The 17703-nt window shown below is 32.0% G+C and overlaps 1 long non-coding RNA gene across 1 annotated transcript; it reads left to right on the top strand.

The window, feature by feature from the left end:
* The first annotated feature begins 1297 nt into the window (after window positions 1–1297).
* LOC145734628 (uncharacterized) lies at window positions 1298–14368 on the top strand. The gene is made up of 3 exons (XR_014179463.1): window positions 1298–1471; window positions 1599–1797; window positions 11131–14368. It is a non-coding gene; the product is annotated as an uncharacterized LOC145734628 (long non-coding RNA).
* Window positions 14369–17703: the final 3335 nt, after the last annotated feature.

Genomic DNA, 17703 nt, shown 5'->3' with positions numbered 1-17703 from the left:
AAAGTCTTGTCTAGTCTTGAGAGTTATGCTTTCTGGAAGTTCCACTAAATTATTACTCGTTTTGAAAATGATATACTGGGTTTTATCCATATTTACAGTAAGATGGTTCTGACTAAACCACCTCTCTATGTGCTCGAAATGGTATATACAAAGTTCTTCAAGAGAAACAAATGATTTTGCGTGCATTACCAAATTGGTATCATCAGCATAACTGACCAGGCGACCGTTCTGGAACACAACATTTAATGGAAGATCGTTAAGAAATATTGTGAATAAAAGTGGACTTACAATGCTACCCTGCGGTACTCCGCGAGTGATACATAATTTGCTAGATTTGACTTGCTCTTGGTGAGCATACAACTTAACACTTTGCGTTCTATGCATCAAATATGATTCTAGCCAAGAATAAGCAGCACCTCCTATGCCGTATTTTTTCAGCTTTTCTTTGAGAGGTCTAGAAAAAGTCCACAGACCTTCTCGCCCCTCTCCAAAGCCTCCATTGTAGGTTCAATAAATTCATAAAGTGCGGTCTCTATTGATCTTCCCTTCATAAAACCATGTTGAAAATTATTTAGTAAATTATTGCTAGATAGATACAGCATTACTCTAGTGTACATGGCTTTTTCAAATAGTTTGGCAAACGATGATTGGACACTGATAGGGCGGTAGTTTGATACCATTTCTTTGTTTCCTTTCTTAAAGATCGGGGTAACTACGGAATGTTTTAGATCTTCAAGAAATAAGCCATTTTTTATGGACATGTTTATTATATGTTGCAGAGGGGAGCATATTTCATTTATACATTTTTTTAGCAGGAAAATTGGTACCTCGTCTTCACCAGAGCTGTTCTTATTTTAGAATTGTTTCACAATTTTGAGTATTTCATTCGTAGTTATCGGAGGTAAGTAGATAGATAAAATTGCAGAAAAGTCAGGACATGTGTTCTGGAAAGTATTGAACTGTGACCCATTTGAGCACGTTATAAAATATTTATTAAATTTATTCGCCAGTGTCAATAAGTCCCCTTCAGGGATGTTGTTATTTTGGTGATAATTATCATTTGTCAATTCGTACTTAATAAAGCTGAATTTTTAGATATATTGATTATTCATGCTTACCACTTTATAGTATAACTTAATACTTTGTCAGAAGGAAAGTAATACCTTCACTCAGTGGAGGTGGACTTGTTCAATGTAAAGAATAACCCATTGGATTTAAGTTCATACTGTGCAGCCGAGCATCCACTGTGACGTCACGCGACGTATCGCTTTGAGGAAACAAGTTTGTGTTGTCAAGTAAAATTCCCACTTGTCACTTCACTTGTTATGTCAAAAAAACTACCTAGAACATGCTGCTAAATTATGTTTTTATGACAAAATCCAATAATTTAATTAATGAAAATTATACACTAAAATCAAGTAAATGTATGTTTTTTGATAGACATAATGGATACAACAGCTGCTGGGCCCAGGTAAGATTACGATGGCAATTTCATACCTAATCTATGTAATAAACCATGCTGATGCATCATTACTAAACATTTTTGTACTAACATTTTTTAAGGGTGGTTCTAGTAACTAATTAGGCTAGTCTTACAGATCTGCAACTGGTATATGCTGCATACATCACTACTTTTCCATGTGGATGAAAAAAGCACAACTTTTATGAAGAAAGTGACTACATTTCCCAGGGACTGCAATCAAGTCAAGTTGAAGACGAATAAAATCCTGTGCAATATTTTAAACTATCTACATTAAGTACATACATACAACAGTGGATTAAAAAGCAAGTTTTAAGGTGAGTTAACTGATTTTAATGATAGTAACATTAAAATAAAAAGCAATGCAGTTTTCATTATGGTTTTACCGAGGGGTAAACCGCTGAGTAAAATTCTGTACACTAATTCGTAATATGCCAGTAATGCCCATTAATTTCTTGTAATGCCCAGTAATTCCTAATAATTAACCTAACCTGACTTCCTGAATTATCACAACTGGATGAGAGTCTAAAAAAAACTTTTTTAATTAAAAAAAGTAAAAATAAGAAAATATGCGTGCAACGATTTAACCGGAAGTAGATATCAACTGCTGCTTATTTTAAATGAGACATCCTGTATACTTTTTAATTTTTGTATTCTACGTCAAATTCTAGACATAATTCGTGTATTAATGTCATATACGTATCTGTATTCGTTTCTGAGATATTTACCATTTTATGTAAAGTTTGATATTTTTGGTCTCCAAAACATTTTTAATTTATACATATCAGGAAAGATTTCTTGGTTTTTGTGTTGTCATGTTAGACAAGGTTTGTTCTAGGAACGGGTGCAGAAAAACTACAAACTACACACTACGTCAAAATATATAATAGAGTGTGGTCAAAAAATCAGTTCTAAAAAAGGACAGAAAGTCAGTTTTCCAAACGGAACACATTCTTATAATTCTGTCTGATTTTCTGTTCAAAATTAAAAAAGTTTGTACTACGCCACATATTTCAAAAAATCATTTTTTAAATTGATACATTGAACCACCCTGTAACGGTCAAAATATCTGAATTAATCAAGGTTAAAGTAATAGTTGTCAACCTTAGTCAAAACTGCCTTTATTGTCATACACAACACTTTGTATAGACTTTTATATGTCAATGGATAGAAAATAAAATGGGCTTTAAAATAATATGGTCATCTGTGTTGATAGGTTGCTTTGTTTGGCCGCCAGAGGGCTCCAAAGCTAACTAAATGTTTTTCTTGTCTGTTACCACTCTAATATCTTTAAAGAATTTTTTTAAATCAGGCAGGTATGGCCCTTATATTTGGCACAAACTTAGCACAATTATTGCCAAATTTAGAGTTGTAGCAAAACTGTAGAAATACAATCATTAAGGTCGATTTTCACTTTTACTAATTGACCAACATAACGCAAAACCCATTAGGATAGTGGTGGTGTTTCAGGCAAATTTGACCCTTAAAAAAATTGTCATTTGCAAAAACAGTTTTTCAAAAAATTTCCAAGCTGTACTTTGTGGTAGATCTAGTAAGTCACTTGATCGTGTTTCCTTAATTTTCTATAGTCAAATTAGCCTTTAACCAGTCAAAAAATGCTTGTGGCGCATCCTGTCACTAAATCGTAAATAACACACGTGTATTTGTAGCACTTTGTATATACTTTTATATGTCTATGGACAGCCAATGAAATGAGCTTCCCATTGACGTATAAAAATCGATTGGTTAATCGTTTGCCCGCGTGGGGTGTCTTTTTGTTTAATTCTTAAAAACTCGTGTAATTGCACTATCTTTGGTAGATTTTTATACGTCAATGGACAGCCAATGAAATGAGCTTTCTAAAAATATCCCTATTTGGGTTGACAGGTTAGATGGTTTGGTCGCTAGAGCGCGTCAAATTTGACCAATTTTTTTATCACTTTTTTGGTGCATCCTTTTGTTTAATCCTCAAAAACTCGCTTAATTGCACTACTTTTGGTAAATTTTTATACGTCAATGGATAGCCAATAAAATGAGCTTTCTAAAAATACCCCAACCGGGGTTAATAGGTTGGACGGTTTGGCCACTAGAGGGCGTCAAAATTGATTCATTTTTCATGACTTTTTTGGTGCATTTTTTTGTTCAATCGTTAATAACTAGCTTATTTGCTACACTTTATACAAGCTAAGCTTTAAGCTTTTATATGTCAGCGGACAGCTAATAAAATTAGCTTTCTATTGAGGTATAAAAGTTGATTGATTTGTTGTACGGTTTCGCCGCTAGAGACAGTCAAAATTTTTCAAAGTAAAATTACAAAATTCATAATTTTTCCTTGTTTTTCAATGGATTTCATTGAAATTACCAAACTTTATTAATTTCATTTTATATTTCAATGGTAGATGTATAGAAAGAAATATTGTATGATATTTTTTCAATTTTATTAATAATACTAATTGAATGCCCAAGTAATGCCCACTAATTCTTACAGTTTGTACACTATAATGCCCCAGTGGTTTACCCCTCGGGTTTTACCTTTAAAACAATAATCATCATTGTACACTTTGTAGACTGCATTGTTCAACCTTGAGTTAATATGTATTATATGTAGTATATGAGGCAGGGTTTACCCAAGTTTTTAGTTGTAGTATTAATAAATTTACTTATTCTCCATATCAACCGAGGGGTAGAATGCCCAGGTAATTTGGTGTACACACTCGAGGTAATTCAAGGTATTATGAGGCACTTTTCCATTACTACAAAGCATTGTGAGGTATTACAAGATATTTTGAGATATTTATAAGGCATTTGAGAGTATTTTGAGGTATTGTGTATTTCAAAATGTAGTTTATTAATATAACAAAATTGACTGAAAATTGAACATAACAGCATAGGCACAAGTAATTATTATACTAAATTTTTGTTACATGATATTGAGTTGAAACAATATTCATTACAAATTATTATAAAAATTTACCAATTTTTCAACATTTAAACTACATTTTTAAGGTCACGTGACTGTTTTTAACAGGTGTCAACTGGTTTTTACAGTGTTGCATGCTCAAAATTGTATTATTGTAACTTCACAAAATGTTTATTTCACAATTTCAGCTTTTACAACTGTCTAAACTTAATTTACCAAATGATCAACATTTAAATTACATTTTAAAGTCATGTGACTGTTTTTGACAGGTGTCAGTTGGCTTGGACAGTGTTGCAAGCTCTAAAATGACATAATCAAAGTCACGTGATGTGTCTCTTGCATTTTCAGCTTGTACAACTGTCTAAAATAGTCAAAATGTAATTTGCCAAATTTTTTAATTTTAAACCACATTTTAAAGGTCACGTGACTAATTTTGACAGTTGTCAACTGGCCTTTACAGTGTTGCAATAACATGCAGAATTGCATTTTCAACGTCACGTAACGTGTATTTTGCAATTTAAGTTTTAACAACTGTTTAAATTTAATTTACCATTTTTCAAAGTTTAAACTGCGTTTTGAACTTCACGTTACTGTTTTTAACAAAGTCAACTGGCTTTTACAATGTTGCAAGCTCAAAACTTGAATTATCAAGTCATGTGACCTAGTTCTTACAACTTTAGCCTGGTTTATAAAACAAAATTTAAATTTAGCATTAAATTTAGTATTAACTTTAAGAATAAGACTAGTGGTTTTAAATCAAGACGTTCATAAATGAAATTTAACTTTAACCTTAAATTTAGCTGTATCTAGTGACCTTGGATTTACATAAAATTCTAAATTCTCTTAAAGTTAACGCTAAAGTTAAATCATCTTGCTACTGCGCAAGCTTCTCCAATGACACAATCAGCTGATTTGTGTTTTTAATTTGAATATTTGGTTATGGTTTTTCCTGGCAGCTAAAAATTACGGTTAAACGGTTAAACTGAAGCCTAGTAATATTTGGTTTTTCCAATTTCAATTTTTGTGTTTGTGTATTCCAAAATCACAACACTGGGTATGTGGGAATCCCGAATGTCACTTAATATTTTTGAGAGTTGACCTATGTCAAATGAGCGCAAATTACAACTTTGACGTTTAGCAGTCATTGATTTAAGACTTGAAATATTTCTTTTATAAACACCATATTTTTTTAAAGTTACAGCTAAATTTAAATTTACTACTAAATTTAAATTTTGTTTTATAAACCAGGCTTTTATTACTGTCTAAATTTGAATTACAAATTTTTCAACTGTTTCTTTTAAATGATAAGTGTCTTTATTTGACACGTGCTAACTTGGTTACTATGACAGTTAGAAAGATTCGTGCAAAAGACAAAATATAGCCCGTAATTTCAGACAACCGTACAAAAAATATTTTTTGTTGGTCAGAGTTTGGAGAAAACAGTCTCCTGACCTTAGAAAATCAATTTGAAACTTTCGGCACAAGGTTAAATCAAGTGTCAAAAATAAGTAGTGTAAGTATTTTATTTCATTTTCAGAATCTACGATTTTTATCAATCAAAATTGGCTTGGGAACTGCTAAATGATCAAGTTTTAGAATCCATGGGTGAGAAATTATCTAGCTCATACAGGATGTCTCAAAATTTTTACCCAATAATTGCTTCCTTTAAACTTTACCGATTGAACACCACCTGTTTTATGGTTAAAGTAGATGCAAAATTTAATTATCTATCGAAAATTATTGAGATCTCCTATGGCTAACTGTTCGCGTTTTCTTGGAAAGTCAACATTCCTCGAACTCTCACCGATTTTGAGTGATTTTTGATACCCTTGAGAAATGACCACAGATTAGCGAATTAGAAAGAAATTTTTAGGAGTATATCCATTAAGATACTTAATAATGTTGCTGAAGGACTCAAAAACGGAGTAGGTATTTTTGTGTTTGTAGTCGAATTGTCGCCGTTTTAAACATTTTTATGAATTATTTTTGTAACTTGTATAGCAAATTTACAAAGTATTAAGCCACTATTTTATTCTAAGCTTTACTTAGATTAGAACGATAGGTATGTAATTGGAAAAGATAGCAAGTGATCTTTGAACGATATCAAAAATCAGTAAAAGTCAGCTCTAGTTTAAGAAATGTCGATTTTCCAAGAAAACGTTAACAATTAGCGGTATAAAACCTTAATAATTTTCGATAGGTAATTAAATTTTGCATATACCGTAACCATAAAATTGGTAGGGTTCCATTTGATTTTGACAAGTTTATACTACTTCAAAATTTTAGTTTTTGATTAAATTTTTTGAGATCCCCTATATGAGCTAGACAATTTATCACTTTTGGATCATAAAACTTAATCTGTTATCAGCCCCCAAACCAATTTTGGTCAATAAATCTCAAAGGAAGGTTGAATGTTTAAATGTTAATATCTGTTCTACATTTTTACAAATTAAGGAATATCTGAGAAACTGTGAAGTTTAGACCTATCAAACATCAATTAAACTAATTTTTATTTTCAACGTAGATTCTGAAAATAAAGTAATATAGCAGGTGTTCCATTTGAAAAAATGTGACTTTGATACTTTTTCTGCATTTGGGACAACCGGTACATCTTGAAAATATTTTTAAAAGATACCTTCAATAGGTCTATTATCCATCCCAGAATCAAAACTTTTTTGAAAGTGAATAGTTTAGTCGCAATCTTTCGTGTCGAATAACGTGAATAACCCTGTATAGGGTGGACCATAAGTAATGGGACATAGAGCTACATCATTACTACTACTATTAGGCAGTAGCTATCTGCAACCATTTCCGCTTCTTAAAAGGACTTAAACTTTTTTTTACGCACTGAAACGGACATACGAATTCAAAATATTATTCTAATATGTTTTCTATTTAAAAAAAGTATACTAGTTTTAGATCTTAAATGTTGACCGTTTTCGAGATATTTAATGTTTTAATATTGCATTGCTAATACGGTTAAATGGTTAAACGGTAAAGTACATTTAGGTAATTCATACAAACCTTAAAAAAACGAATTGGAATACCTTTTAGCTAAATCACACAACAAAAAGATTGCTAAAAATAAATGAAAAATTCATACGTATTTTCAGTGAATTTGGTGAAACAACTTACACCACCAACTACTGGAAATTAAGGTATTAACATTAAAAAAAGGTTTCTTTTGGACAACAAGTATTCTATAAAGGCAAAATAAAAACTTACTTTCATAAAATAAATATTTACTAATTTGAAAGTTGCTACATGCAATATCAAAATATTGGATATCTCAAAAACGGTCAACTTTTAAGACTTAAAACAAGTATACCTTTTTCACGTAGAAAACATATTAGAATCATATTTTGAAATGTGTCCGTTTCAGTGGCGTAGAAAAAAGTATTAGTCATTTTAAGCAGCTGAAAAAGCTGCAGGTAGCGCCCCCTATCAACTACTGCAAATAGATGAAAGCATCATATTTACCGGCTGTCAAAACCCCCTTATACACATTTTCAGTAACTTATATCAAAAGACCTAGATGATATGATAAAAAAACAAGAACAAAATTTTGACTTTCACACCCTGTATCTTTCTTAATATTAACTTATTAACTAGGGTATAGGACAAGCTAAATTGAATTAATTTGATGTTTGGAATATGCTGTAGCTTACCAACGGTTGACAACACCTGCATTTTTAGTTTGTCGTAAGCTAGTTATAAACTTAGTTTAGTGAAGAACACAAAAATCGAAGGTAAAAATTAAAAACCATAAATAAATTGCAATCTACTCAAATTAGGTATATGACATACTTAATAAAAGTTCAAGTGTTTCGTAAAACCTATCAGACAAAATAAATAATGTACAGGGTGTTCCATTTATAAAAGTCGAAATTTCTTAAACTGAATTAATCAAAATACATTTTAAAAAATTGAACGTCCTGTAGCATCTAATGCAAGTTTATTTACATAAATCATTTTTATCGTTCCTGTAGAACGTTCGTACCAAATATGAGTATTCTTTTTAGAAACAATGGCAATACAGTCAATTTTACATCATAGTAAAAAGTAATATTTGGATGAAAAAATTAAAAATTAAATAATCTGACATTATTAACAGACAAGTTTTAAGTTTTTAAATAACGAGTGTATTAATGAAAGCGATTAATAATCGAAATGGTTTAACATTAAGATTATTAATCGCTTATTAATATAAAAGTTGTTTACAACATTTTTCCGTTAACTGTAGTTTATAATAAATGTTTATAATCCTACAAAGTTTGAAAAAACCTAATTGTCAGTTGTATACGCGACACTGCAAACCTAAATCCAAGGCACCCTTGACAATGACAATGACAGTTAGTTCTGTCAGTAATAGTGGATGTCAACTAAATAATGTGTGTTTATTTCTCTTTGTTTCATACAAATAAAAAGGGATAGAACTATACTATGAGCGTATTTGAAGTAAAACAATTAAAAAATCATGCATTAATGGGACTCAATATTGAACGATTTTGCATTCGTTATCGTCCATTAAAAAAAGGGTATATTTAAAAAAAACTAATGTTTTCTGTCATGTCTTTATGAACCTGTATAACCAAAAGTAATTTTAAACTATAAATATCAATATTCTCTAAAACTTTTGTATTTAACATTATTTTTCTATTTCTCAAATCAAACGAGATAATGAACTTTATCATTGATTCACCTGTACAGGGTGTCCGGATTTAGAGTGTTTTGACAGGAAAACCCTATTGTCCAGCTAGATACGGTGTTATAGCAAAAACCGTATTTCGATAGCTTGTCAGTTTGCGGCGCTAGAGGCCGTTTTTCGAATTTTACATATTTTGAAAACTTTACCCAACTTTTTTGTTTATTAAAATATCGGAGTGAAACACAAACATTTTTAAAGCACTTTTTCGATGTGATTTCAGTTTCGTGCTTAGTTTTTAGCTACTACGTTTAGTTTTCTCAAGAATTGACATAACTTTCTACTTTTAAATGAAATTCATAATCAAATATAATTTTAAAAAATGTCTATTTTTAATATAATATGTAATATACAGGGTGATTTACGCTGATGGTATATTAGAAGTATCTAGAGAACGACTTAATATGTTTTGTTGAAATTTGGCGTGTAGCCTAGGTTGGGTCCAAACTCTCTATCTAAAATATTTTGGACGTTTTTGGACACCAACTTTTGATTTTCAAATGGAATACATTGTTTCTAATCTCATTTTTGAATTCCTCGCAAGAAGGCTAGTAATTAATGTTAATACTTCGCTATCCTATCCTATTCCCTATCTTGCACCGTTTCTTAGATAATTAGAACATTTATTAAATTTTCAAGTCCTGAAAGGTTTGCTGATGTGATCTTTTGTCCTCAGTTAGACAATTCCACATGGTTGAAAAGCCCAGAGACGGAAAATGACAAAAAATTACAGGGTGAAAAAAAGAACATTAAACTTAGAACAAATCTATGTGTACTCTTCCTCTACCTAACTTCAACCGTTTCTGACTTAATAACACTTTTTCTTTAAAGTGCGTATAAAATCGTAATCCATACTAATCTGAATACGGACCCCTGCTTGTGCTAAGTTTCAACTAGTTTTGTATTTGACAAATATCTGTCAGAACATGTTGTAGTTATAGAAACGACAACTAGTCATTAAGGCCAAGCAGGTGTCCGTATTCAGATTGGTATGGATTACGATTGTATGCACCATTTAAGGAAAAACTGTTAATAAGTCAGAAACGGTTGAAGTTAGGTAAAGGAAATGTATACATGGATTTGTTCTAGGTTTAATATTATTTTATTACAAACCATACAACACCGATAAATCCATTTAATAAAAAAACAACTTTTGGCAGTTTTTATATTTGTCTGTAGGTCCGGTAAGTTTTTTTCATTTTCTGTCTCTGGGTTTTTCAACCATTTGTAGTATTGTCTAACTGAGGACAAAGGGTCACATCGGCAAGCCTTTCAGGACTTGAGAATTTGATTAATGTTTAGACTACCGTTTTGCTGACAAAGCCACCATTTTTATGGAACATCTAGGAAACGGTGCAAAATAGGTATAGGGAAGTATTTAGAATAATTACTAGCCTTCTTGCGATAATTTAAAAAAAAGAATAGAAACAGGGTGTTCAATATAAAACTTTTCTTCCCTATGGACGAAAAGTGCCACCAGTAAAAGTCTAAAGACAGTTTGTCACTTAAGTGTCACAATAAGTGTGTAAAAGTGCATTTACCGCACCTGAATAGGAAAGGTTTTTTTCATTATTCTTACTAGTCTGAAAACTATCTATTTTTTGGTTGATTCGTTTGACACAAATGTACCTTTTCCTTGAGGACGCTGGAAAGTGCCCATTGCCCGTGCGCTGTTTTTAACTGGTGGGTTTTCTCGTGCGCTGACAAATACGTGTTTTGCATAAAATCTAATTTTTTTTTAAAGTCAGTAACTTTCTGACATTATACGTTCAGTTACGTATACGAAAATATGCGTACAGATGTGTATGGTAAATACCTTCTTCGCAACTTTGCGTATAATTTTCATACGTTTCTAAACTTGTTTATGGTCAGAAATAGACCACATGTGTGCTAGATTACCATTCAATGTATAATGAATTTTTATACTGATTCTATGCTACAATATAAAATCCAGCTTCAGCTAACATTGGTTAAAACCTAGTTAAAACTTAAAACACTCGTGGTAATATATTTTTTTTGTTTCAGATATACTCACTATACAGTGAACCGAGAAGCAAAAAAAAAGTCATCCAGGTCAATCTTGGATTTTTTTTTAATAATAAACTAAAGATTGGTGCGCGGGTGGTGTGTAGTTTTATTTGCGATTTCGATTTGCTGTTATGCCATATGCAGCATTGTTCTATCCACAATATCTGGCCGAATAATTTTCATTTAATTTCGAACTAAATGATTGAAATGAATTATTAGAAATATTGTCATTCCTTTAAATGTCAATCTACGCATGGCGAACTGAGTAACTGTGCTGAAGTTGACATTGGGAGTGAACAAGGACCAGCAATCAGTCATTCATATCTATCTAACGTACAGTTTATATTCCAACTGATTAATATCCTACAGCAAATTTAACTTTTTGTGTCTGCTCAGCTCCTATTTATATCGAAGAATTAATGCTAATCACGTGTGTTTTCTAAGAACTATCCATAATGCCCAATCGGCATTTGGACGTCAAGCCAACGTTCGATTAACCGACGCAACGTCAGGTACCGACGTTGGGGTGACGGCATTTCTACTCGTATTTGCACTATTTTGGGGAATACAAATTTGAGTCGATTGGACGTCGGGTCACGACTAGTACGGTATATTAACCCTTTCAGTCATGACCCTTCTGAAAACATTTTGAAAAAATTTGGCGTTTTGAGGAAAAAATATTCATTTTAATTAGTTTCCTACCGCCGTGACGTCGTGTCGTCGACGAAGGACAATATGTCTAAGTGGAAAATTCATATACATATACGTTGAGGACATTTTATTTATTAAAACTCTTATTTGTTATGAAACTTATAAAAACAGTTATTACCCTTAAAGCAGCACAAATGTACTTCACATTTTACACAATAAACATGTGTTTTTGAAGAACAGCCTGGCCACTTGCACCTGGTATTATTGGGCTTGTCATCATATAATGGATAATGATCAACTCCATCTAGTCTTTTTTCTTTTACTGGTTTACTTTCAACTTTTTGCCGTTTTGGAGAAGGTTCTTCAATGCGGTTTTGTAAGCTTGGCCTACCTCGTTTGGATGACTTTGCGCAATATACAAGTTTTTCGGCAACTTCATGACGAAATTGAAATAGATCGTAAGTTTTGCTTCTTCTTATACCCAAAGATTCGGCTTTTTTCCTATACCATTGATTTTGTATAAGGATAGATAGTCAGTGTGTAATTGATGCACTCCCTAATAGGTGGCAGCACTAGAAACAAAATTAGAGTAAAGTAACAAGAATGAACCCCTTAATTTTGCGGCCGGTCGTAAATTGTTTGGTGGGGATTGAGGGGAATATTCGAAGATTTGAGTGGCTTTTGGCTTTGGGCTTGGCAATCAGAAACAATGTGATTGATCATTGTGTACATCATATTTGTCCGGGTTTATACTTTTTCTATTACAGTAAGTAGTAAGTAAGAGGGATTTATTTAGCATAATAGCTACATATAAATAACTTAAGTAACAATAACAAAGAACATACAAAATAAAGACAGTTTACAACATTTTTAGACCTTTTAAAACATTTTTAGACATTTTGAACATTTTTGACCTGAACTTGATCCACAATATATGCACGCAGATGCCTACGAAACAATTCTAAATTAGTGCAACTCTTAATACGCTCCGGTAAATCATTAAAGTCCAGCAATCCTCTATAAAACAATGAACCTGCAACAATATTCGAATTTGGCCTATCGCTCACAATAAAATCATACTTATTTCGAGTATCATAACCATGCACACTGCTAAACGTCTTGGTCTTATCACATACATAACCGGGTAAAAGTCTATTCCTAATTTTAAAAATAAAAACAAGAGAATTAAAAACTATTTTTTGTTTTACAGTTAAAAAATTTGTACAAGCCAACATGTTACTGACAGGAGCATATCTGTTACATCCAATAATAATTCGCATTCCTTTATTCTGAATTCGCTGGAATTCATCGATTATAAAACAGTAAAGTGCTACAGAACTCCAGATGTGGAGCGGCTAAAGAGTTATATAATATACGTTTGGTGTACATAGAAAAAACTAAATGTTTTCCTACTCTAGCAATAAAGCCTATTTTTCGTGAAAACTTTCTCATGCAGTACACTGCATGGGCATGAAACTTTAGTTCTGAGTCAAGAATGACTCCTAGATATTTTATTTCTTTATTGCCAACAATCTTATTATTATTAATCATAACAGTCAGATCACTTTTATTTACAGTAGACAGCTTAGATTTTTTGCCAAACAAACAAAATTTACATTTAGAGACATTTACACTTAACTTGTTATCACATAGCCATTCATATATCAAATCTAAATCTCTATTCAAACTGCGCTGCAAATCATCCACGTTATCACCGCTTACATACAACATAGTGTCATCCGCAAATAACTCGATTCTAGACACGTTGGCAACTCTGACAAAATCATTTATATATATTAAAAACAATAAGGGTCCCAGAATAGTACCCTGCGGTACACCATGGTTAACTGCTAGAACCGTGGACATAGCATTTTTATATTTGACTATCTGTGTTCTGTCACTCAAGTACGATGTAAACCATTTTAAAACCGTATTTCTTAAGCCTAGTTGTTCTAATTTACTCAAAAGAAGCCCTCTATCGATTGTCTCAAACGCACGCCTGAAATCTAAAAACACAGCCAAAACATATTTACCCCTATCCACCTCAGTAACAAAGTCATTGCAAATGTTCACAATAGCAGTCTCGCACTAGTGATTTTGACGAAATCTGGACTGATTGGGTACCAAGATTTGATGTTTATCGCAGAAATCCAGCAGCTGTTTCTTGACAGTCATCTCCAACAATTTTTCGTACACTGGCACTGTGTTAATTGGACGAAATTCTTCACATTGTATAGTTTGAGACACCTTTGGCACGGGTAGAACCGTAGAAGTCTTCCAAGACTCCGGGAAAGCCCCATTAGAGAGCGACGCATTTATGATGTCAAGCATCCTGTTTCACAACACACGAAAAGCATCTTTAGAGACACTGGTTGAAATTCCACTTTTTCCGCCACCAACAGATTTCAAATCGTTAACAGATTTTCTCGGACAATTGAGGTCGGACATTGACAGTTGCTTAAATTCACCAAAAACTATTGAGTCACCGTCCCTTGCCGATTGTACACAAGGATGCGAATCATGAATCACTGGAACCTGTGAAACGATGGTGTCAATACTTGTAATAAAGAAACTGTTAAATGTATCAGCGATTTTCTGTTCATCTCCAACTGCTACGTTCTGGAAATAGCTATTTATGTAACCAGTTACGAAAAGATCGATTTTGTGTAACGAATGAATGTTTGTAGGGCGAGCGCAGCGAGGTCCTACAATTTGAATGAGTTACACAATAAGACATTTTCGAAACGTGTTGCATACATAATTTTTTCTAATTTTGACCAAAAAGCGGTAAAAACCATTTTTTAAAGTGATTTAACACATATATTCACTTTCATAGCACCTTGTATAAACAGTGACAACGACATGTTATGATGGATGTCGCCCATATGTTTCTACGGAAATGCATAAAAACAGGGAGTGATGAAATGAACTTTTCATAGTCAATTAAATAAATGAGAATCTAGTGAGATTAGTACTAAATCTATTCCCTCCCACTAGTCTCCTGAACAAGTTATGACTCAGATGGAGTAGGTGGCCTTGCAGCTTTATTTTTTACCTTTGCCACTTTTAGAAGATGATGCTGCTTCCAGTCCCTCCGACAACTGGTCAGGCTTAGTTTTTATTTTAGGAGCCATGGCTGCTGGTACCACTACCTGAGTCTTATTCTCTGTCTGCTTAGCAGCTCTGGCAGCCTGCATTGGAGTTATCTTTTGGATATCTTCAAATAATTTAATGAGATTATTTGGAGATAAAACACTTGGCACTCCACCATGCCCAAACTCAGCATAAGCCTCATAGAAAGTGGTTTTGAATTCCTTTTTAACATTCAAATATTGCTTTATTGTTTTACCAACAATAGCATCTTTCATCTTAGGATCTTTTACATTCCTAGTGGCAACAATAGAAGCCACAGCTGCACAGTGCAATCTGCTATCATCAAGATAATGCCCTCCACTTTGACAACTGGCATTAATTACACACACAATTTTATATACTTGTGCATTAAGTTCCTCTGCTATCTTAGGAATATCGTCTTTTGAAAATACTGAACCAGCTAATGGGCTCAGTAGTATCACTGAAGGGTTCATATTCATAGATATCCCGTTCAATTTGTTCAGGATTATAACTGCTAGCAGGCTAGCCGACTGATAGCGTTATCTTTGTTGGCTCCATTTCAACTTTGTAGGATGATTCATCAGTCTTGTAAGTGCTTACAAATGCAACTTTTGTTTGGAGCTTATTATTCTTCTTGTACACAAACATGAATCTCCACGTCTTATCGCCATCTTTCTTCCTTACTTGCCTGGCCTCTGGTTCAACTTCATAGATCATTTTGGAGCAAAACTCCACTGCTTTAGACGGTGTTTCTAAAGCTAGCTGTGCTTCGAAATCCTCACATATTAATGAGAAGTGAGCTCTGATGGCATTGAAATCAAAAGCTGCTGATCCATGCCTATCCATGAATTCTTGACGTGTTGCCCCCAAGATTACATAGTCCTTCTTGACAGTATGAGCCAACAAAGATGCAGGGGTTACTCCAGCTGCAGTGTAGTTGTTTGTATTCTCATTGTCTGCTGGATCCAGCCCCAGGACTTGTAGGGCAGACTGAATCGTAGTGGATTGTGTCGCCATTGTAATTGTTGTATGTCCTGATAGCTTTGTTAAAGATATGTGTAATTTGAATTTCGTCTGTCAATTCAAGCAATATCAAGTCTCTAAGGATATCAGAGATACCCTCTTGATTATTCTCAATTACTTTGTTTATTTCAAAATCAATTATTTGATGTTTGTCAATAAACAACAGAATCTTATGAGTTTCTACTCTCACAGGATCAGGGTAAGCTTCCCCACAAAGACAGAAATTGTATGTTACTACACTTCTTCTTTCACTCCCACTTGTTAAATTGACTTTAATATATTGTATTGATATAGGTTCAATGAGCAATCGGATACTACTGAACATTTGACTATGCGTATACATAAAGTAAAACGTTTTGTCACTCTAGTCAGTTTTGAAAAGTGTCACTTTATATGCCAAAATTAGAAAAATTATTTTATATACTCTCGTTTTTTATGGCAAGGCTTTAATTTGTTTGACCATTTATTAAAGAATTGATGGTAAAGTAGATATCCGGTTGGTTTCAGAATTAATAAAAGATAAGTATAATAAATACTAAAAAAGATTCTTCTTTTTGTTTTTAGTGAATTTTATATAAATGAAATTATTAGATAAAAAACTAAAGTAAAACAATAGCAAGTATAAAAATAACTATTCGAATTGTTTGATTTTCTGATTCACTTTAATTTTACATACCTAATTGAAAAACGTAATAAATAATTATATAAGAGTTTATACACTCACAGTTATTTTAATAGATCAGTGCTTAGAGTTTGTGTGTGATATTCTGATATTCTCTGTGATGCAAACTTTTACTCCGAATTAATTAGTAATTAAAACAGACTTAATTTTATCAAATGTTACATGCTTTCAATATTTTTGTTACAGTTTATTTATTTTTGAAGGTTTAGGTAAATGATGTCTTTATTATAAAAAGTCGTATATATTTCAAGAAATACGCTGTATAGCTTTACCAGAGACATTGTGCCGAGACACTTAATAATAAGTATAATAAAATTTAGAAAAATGAACTGTTAATCAATCGTTAATTCTATAGAAATTATCCTAAGAATAAATTTATTATTTTTTTTTTGTTTATGATTTTAGAAAAAAAAAAAGTTTTATACAAAAGTTTTAGAATTTGTTCTAAAAATTTGAACGCAACTTACTTGGATTATACAGGATGTCCCAAAAATGTTCGTCAGACCAAACTTATGTTTTTTTGAAATGGAACACGCTGTATATTATTCAACAGTTGAATAAAGCAGATTGAGACGATTTCAACGCAAATGGTTTTTTGGATTTATCTGTAATACTTTTTCCAAAAAAAGTAGTTAAGAGAATCAAACAAGTTTTGATCGACTTAAAAAAAATAATAATAAATGTATATAAGCTTTATTCAAATATATGTATAACAATAAATAATAAAAAGATAATTTAAAAAATATAACACTCTCATATAAAATATGTTTTTTTTAAAAGAAAAGACTTTTAATTTTTATGCTATACATTTTAAAAAATCTGTATTTATTTTAAAAAAATCTATATTAACCATCATGTCCAATAGACATTGGACATAATGGGCTACAAATAATATTCAAAATTGTTCAGACAAAAAAAATATATTTGTAAAAACTACATAAAAACCTAAAAAGATAACATACTTCTATAATTCTCTATAATCTCATATGAATATTAATTATACATTTTGTAATATTCTTAATTTATCTATTGGTTTATTACTACTGGATGACATTGGTTTAAAAGATGAGGATAACTTTTTGCATTCCTTAAATAATATA

This window comes from Ips typographus, linkage group LG10, assembly GCF_016097725.1.
Source record: "Ips typographus isolate SLU linkage group LG10, UJ_Ityp_2.0, whole genome shotgun sequence".
In the NCBI taxonomy this organism is placed as follows: domain Eukaryota; kingdom Metazoa; phylum Arthropoda; class Insecta; order Coleoptera; family Curculionidae; genus Ips; species Ips typographus.
This window is presented reverse-complemented; position numbering and strand designations above follow the sequence as displayed.